We start from the raw sequence: 6,933 nt of genomic DNA on the forward strand, positions 1-6,933 counted from the left end.
TTCTCCTCTTCTACATTTTTCTGCAAACAACTTCCTTTCTTTGAAGCCTTTCAGTTTCTGAAATGTGTAGGCAAACATGTTGCGTGCATACACTTTCAAAAAATAAAGTTAGGAATAAAAAATATTTGAATGCTGCAAACACTCGGGTGCAAGCAACAATGCATGCAACAAACTCTAAGTTGAAACTTAGATTTTAAATAAGCCCACGTATACACACAGAAAAATAATCATGTCAAGAGCTTAGAGATCTTTAAGGCATTATAATTGGTTGGGATAGAACGGGATTTCTCAAAATCAGCGCCAATGACATTCTGGGCGAGATTTGTTGGGGGTGGGGGAGTATGTTGTGCCTTGTAAGAGGTGTATACCCATCTGTTGCCTCTACCCACTTGGTGCAAGGGGTGCTTCCTCTCCCCTTGTGTTGAGATAATAAATCTTCAGACATTTCCCAATATCCTTGGGGTAAAATTCCTCCCCATTGAGAACCTCGGGGTTTCAGGTTGCCAAAGGCCCTGGGTAATGAATGCTATGGCATGTTGGGAGGATTTTGAGGAAAATATTAAATAAAATTGCATTGGATCAGTATATGATAACATCCTGGGCCTTTCATTACCTTAAACTCAGGGGTCTACTGGGAGGGATTTTGTTCCCTCCACCATGGAACATTTGGCAATATCAAGAAATATGATTTTTGAAGTATAAAACTGTATAGTAGTGTTAGGTGGCTAGCTAGATAGGGGGTAAATATGAAGAAGTTTCCTGAAACAGAGCCTGGAAGATAAAGATAATTTGAAACATGGAAGCACTTACAAGGCCTTGAAAATAGAATGAGAAGGCTCTGTGTGTGTCTCCAGGCATTTCAGTGGAATACAGACTGTGAAAATCTTGACATTTGAAGTGACGTTGAAATTTTTCCAGGGTTGATGAAATAAGTGCGACCTCAGAATGCGAAAGTACACTGAGTCTTGAGTAGATTCACACCTACCCTAGTGAAAATGCAGCAACTTCAGACCCATGGAGAGATCCTTAAACGGCACTAGAAGAGAAAACAGAAATTAAATGATAAAACATCTACAATTAGACCAACAAATGCCATACTTCTCAACAAAGATCAAAAACAGTAAAATGTTCTCTTCAAGGTGCTGATAGACTATAATGGTCAATTGGTAACTCTGTGTCTACTAACCCACCACTTGACAATAAGGACAGAACAAAGACATTTTCAGATAAAGAACATAGAAAAGGAGCCCTTTGGGAAGACAGTAATTGCGTCCAGAATGAAGGAGTTGAATCAAAAGCAATCATAAACAAAGAAATTGGTGAACAGATGGGAATATCTAACCAGCACTGATTATAATTTTAACATACCAATGCCATGGAGGTCACATATGGCACGTTAGACAAGAGAGGAATAATTAGGACTAATGCTTTTTTAATTGCTCGTTTATTTTCAGTCATTGAGTAACTTGATATTTAATACAATTGAGTATATATGCTCAATGCTAAGGATAACCACTAGACAACTAGGAAGAGGATGAAAAGAAATTGAAGGCATAGGGACTGGAAAGATGGAAACAAAAGTGTAAGTTTTCCAAGACAGCATGATTATGTAGGAAATCCAAGAAAAGACTGCATAGTCATGATTTCATTCATGTGAACTCCCTAGGATGAGTTAAGTTGGCAGAGGGGCAGAGGGGCAGGGGGACCCTAAGCTCGTATGGTCCTTCAGCAGAGCTAGATAAATATCAAATCATTACGAACACCCAGGAAATCAACCTGGGAGCTAAGAGAACAAAACTGCAAGTCAACAAGTCGAAAAATGTCCACCTCATGGAAGATAGGAGCTGTGTAGAGCTGATTTGGAGCAGAGAAGAACTGTCGATGCTGTGGATGGAGCCCTGCTTATAAAGATTTCCACAAGTTCCTTTACGCAGCAAAGCACAAAATCTGAAAGTTTACAAGTCTGCCATCACCAGGGTTATGCCTGCCTGACTTTTTCACTGTGGGGAAGGAAGGCAGTGACCCAGGTGCAGACAGCGTGGCTTCACGGTCCCCTTTGTCGCACAGGTAGAAAAGGTTCCCCTTCTTTCAGTGCATTGGGGCATGGCAGCAAGGCCTCCCTCATGAGAAAAACTCATGGCTCCAACATGCCACACTGTTCCCAGATGTAGAAGCAGAGACAGTGGCTGAGGCCATCAAGCTTTGTTGTTGGCCTTCTGCTGCAATTTGCCACGAATTCCAAACTGTGTGGCCATCAATCACTTTCCTGGGATGAACTGGAAAATGGGAAAAGGGTGGTGAGATTAAGCAGTGTTCTTTGATGCGGGAGTCCCTACTATTTGGAGTTTAGGCATCCAGCGTGTCCCTGAGATAAAGCATGGGGATACTATGCTGCCTGGCAGGCAGAAGGACTCAGGCACAGAGTGAGGGAAAGGATCTTATGAAAGCCAGGTACACAGGAGTGGTGATTGTTTGCTTTACCGAGATAGCTTCCCAGAAAATGGCAAGGACAAACTCTCCATTCCAGGGATGACGAACCAGGGAGATGCCATTTCCTGCCCCACCGATCATCAGTGACTGACCTCGGTGAGCTAAACAGTGCCAATAAGTGGCTACTAAAGCCACCTACACCAGGACTCACCCCTGTGCACCTCACAGGTGCATCTCTACTAAGGCATGAGATTAAGCTCAACATAACCACCGTCCCCCAGAACACCAGCACAAAACCCTCACTCAAAACAAGTGTACTGATTAAGAAGCGGAATCCTGCAAGAAGCCTGAAAGAAAGAACAGAAAGAAGAAGTAATGTCCAGGGATTTAATCAATGCAGGTATAAGATGTCTTCACCAGAATTGGAAACAACAATCAGGGTGCCTGGGTAGCTCAGTTAGTTGAATGTCTGACCCTTGATTTTGGATCAGATAATGATCCTAGGGTCATAGAATCAAGCCCTATGTTGAACTCCACACTAAGTATTGAGGCTGCTAAAGATTCATTCCCTCTATCTCTGCCCCTTCACCCAATTGTTCATGCTCTCTCTCAAATCATTGTTATCGTCGTCACCCTCCTCCTCCTCCTCCTCCTCCTCCTCCTCCTCCTCCTCCTCCTCATCGTCATCATCATCCATCATCATCCAAGATTTTTAAAAATAAAACAAACAATCATAATGATACTTGCTATCCTAAAAAAGCATAAAACACACCAGAGAATCCTTGCTGCAGATGTACAAGAACTAAAGTCGAGGCAGGCTGAAATTTTAAAAGCTATAACTGAGATGCAAGCATGAATGGATGCCATGACAATGGGGATGGATGAAGCAGGGGAAGGAATCAGTGATATAAAAGATAAAAAGTATGGAAAATAATGAATCTTAAAAGAAGAGGGAAGGAAATAATTGAATCACAAATGTAGACTTAAGGAACTCAGTGACTCATTAAAGTAATATAATTTATTTCATTGGAGTCTGAGAAGTTGAGCAGAGAGAAAAAAGTGCAGAACACTTATTTCAGCAAATTATAGCCCAACACACCCCTGATCTGGGGAAAGTCATAGACATTGAAAGGCAAGAAGCTCACAGATCTCCCATTAAATTAAACCAAAGCGAGCCATCACCAAGATATATCGGAGTCAGATTTATAAACTATAGAGAAAAGGAAGGAATCCTGAAAGTAGGAAGAAAAAAAAAACACACAAAAAAACCAAGAAACAGACAAAGAAACAAACAAACAAGAAAACAAACAAAAAAAACACCTAAACCTACAAAGGAAGACAAATCAAATTCACAGCAAATCTGTCCACAGAAAGTTAGTAGGCCATACATGAGCTGCAGGATATATTCAACTGCTAAATGGGAAAACTATTCAACCAAAAATACTCTATTCATAATGGAAGCACTGATAAGAGATAAGGAGTCCCCCTAATAAAAACTAAATGAAGGTGTGACCGCTAAACCAGACCTGCAGGAAATATTAAAGGAAACTCTTTGAGTGAGGAAGCAAAGAACACAAACAACAAAGTCTAGAAAGGAACAGAGAAAACCTCCAGAAATGACAAGTTTACAGGTAATTACAATGGCAGTAAAGTCATATCTACTGATAATCTGACTATAAATGCACTACTAAATGCTCCAAACAAAAGAACCAAAGTAACAGAATGGATTAAACAATAAGAACTATCCATATTCCGGTTACCAGAGACTCATTTTATATGTAAAGCCACATGCAGGTTGAAAGTGATGAGATAGAGAACAATCTATCAAGTTAATGCACCTCAAAAGAAATCTAGGGTAGACATACTTATATTGGACAAACTAGACTTTAAACCAAAGACTATAAGAAGAGGTGAAGTTGGGAAGCATATCATAATTAAAGGGTCTAACTGTCAAGAATATCTAACGATTGCTGTGTCTCTGACATCTTTCTTCCTTCTTTAGGAAAGCCTGGCTTGCTAGATAGTTTCCTCTTCTGACCGGCTTTGCTGCATCCCAGAGGTTTTGAGTTGTGGTGCTATCATTTTCATTGACTTCCGTATACGTTTCAATTTCCTCTTTAAACCGTTGGTTAGCCCACTCATTCTTTATGAGGATGTTCTTCATTCTCCAAGTATTTGTTCCCTTTCAGAATTGTTTCTTGTGGTGGATTTCGAGTTTCGTAGTGTTGTGGTCTGAAAATATGCACGGTATGATCTCGACCTTTTTGTACGTACTTAGGGCTGATTTGTGTCCCAGTATATGATCTATCCTGGAGAACGTTCCATGTGCACTGGAGAAGAAAGTATATTCTGCTGCTTTGGGTTGAAATATTCTGAATATATCTGTTAAGCACATCTGGTCCAATGTGTCATTCAAAGACATCGTTTCCTTGTTGATTTTTTCATTAGATGATCTACCTGTCCATTACTGTGAATGGGGTGTTGAAGTCTCCTCCTATTATGGTATCACTACCGATGAGTTAAAATGTTTGAGATTAATTGATTTATATATTTGGGTGCTCTCACATTTGGCACATAAATGTTTACAAGTGCGAGGTCTTCTTGGAGGGTAGACCCCTTGATTATGATATAAGCCTCTTCTGCATCTCTTGATGCAGTCTTTATTTTAATGTCTAGATTGTCTGACAGAAGTATGGCTACACTGGCTTTCTTTTGTTGACCGTTAGTATGTCGGATGGATCTCCATCCCCTTATTTTCACTCTGAAGGTGTCTTTACATGTAAACTGGGTCTCTTGTAAACAGCATATTGATGGATCTTGTTCTCTTATCCATTCTGTTAACCTATGTCTTTTGATTGGAGCATTGAGTCCATTGACATTTAGAGCGAGAACTGAAAGATATGAGTTTACTGCCATTATGTTGTTTGTAGAGTCGGAGTTTCTGGTGGTTATATGATTATGAATATATTGAATATATATTCATATTCATCATGTCTCCCCTCAGAGTGTCCCCCTAAAAATTGCATGCAGGACTGTTTTAGTGGCCACAAACTCCTTTAATTTTTGTTTGTCTGGGGACTTTTTCTCTCTCCTTCTATTTTGAATGACAGCCTTGCTAGATAAAGAATTCTTGGCTGCGTATTTCTCCTATTCAGCACTTTCAGTATGTCCTACCACTCCTTTGATGCCTGCCAAGTATCTGTGCATAGGTTTCCTGCAAACGTGGTCTGTCTTCCCTTGTAGTTTAGGGACTTGTTTCCCTTGCTGCCTTCATGATTCTCTTCTTGCCTGAGTATTTTGTGAATTTGACTGTGATATACCTTGCTGAGGGTTGTTTTTGTTGAATCCCATGGGGGGTCCTCTGTGATTCCTGGTTTTTGATGTCCGTGTCTTTCCCCAGGTTACCAAAGTTTTCTGCTACGATTTGCTCACATAACCCTTCTACCCCTATTTGTCTCCCTTCCTCTTCTGGTACCCCTAGGATTCAGATCTGGTTCCTTTGGCATGAGTCACTGATTTCTCTAATTCTTCAGTCGTGCTCTTTTCCTTAAGCTCCCTCGATTTTCCTGCTTCCATATTCTCCATAAGTTTGGCCTCTATATTGCTGATTCTCTGTTCTGTCTCATCCATCCTTGACGCCGCGGCATCCAGCCGTCACTGCAGCTCAGTTATATCATTTTTCATTTCATTCTGGCCAGTTTTTACTTCATTTTTTCTCTGCACAAAGGGACTCTAAACTCCTTTGGACTCCAGCTAGTATTCTTACAATCGTGATTCTAAATTCTGCGTCAGACACCTTGCTTGCATCTGTGTCGGTTAAATCTCTGGCTGTCGTTTCTTCATGCCCTTTCTTTTCAGCTGAATTCCTTCCTTTTGTCATTTTGAGGGGAGAAGAGGAATTCATGAGGTAGAAAAACTTAAATGAAAAAAATTCAAATTAAATATTAATATTAAAAAATTAAGCACGTGAATAGAAAAAGTAGAAAAATGATGCTAGAGTCTAGGCATGTTTTGTCTGGGTGTTGAAAATGGTTTGATACAGTTGAGGAAAAAAACAGGGGGAGGAAAAATAAGAAAAAAATAATAAAAATTTTAAGATGAGAAATCGTTTGAGAATTTGAAAAAAAAAATACACTGAAGTAGACTAAAATGAGATGATGGGAGTAAAACAGATTTTGTGAAATATACACAAAAATATACACAAAATATACACAAAAAATACAGAATAAAGTAGAAAAAGTTAAAGAAAATTAGTAAAAATTAAAAAATATGTATCTTTTGTCTTTCTGTATTCAAGAAAAAGAAAAGAAACGAATTAGAGAAAAAAGATTTAAACTAAGGAAAAAAAGGAAATAGTTTGAAAATCTGAAAAAGGGAATACACTGTAGTACACTAAAATACATTATGGAAGTAAATAGAATTTGGAAAAAATTACATAAAGCAAAACATATAGCAAAAAGTGAAAAAATTATTTTAAAGGAAAGTGAAAGTGAAAATGAAAAT

This window comes from Panthera onca, chromosome Y (genome assembly GCF_046562875.1).
Source record: "Panthera onca isolate mPanOnc1 chromosome Y, mPanOnc1 haplotype 2, whole genome shotgun sequence".
Taxonomy (NCBI): Eukaryota; Metazoa; Chordata; class Mammalia; order Carnivora; family Felidae; genus Panthera; species Panthera onca.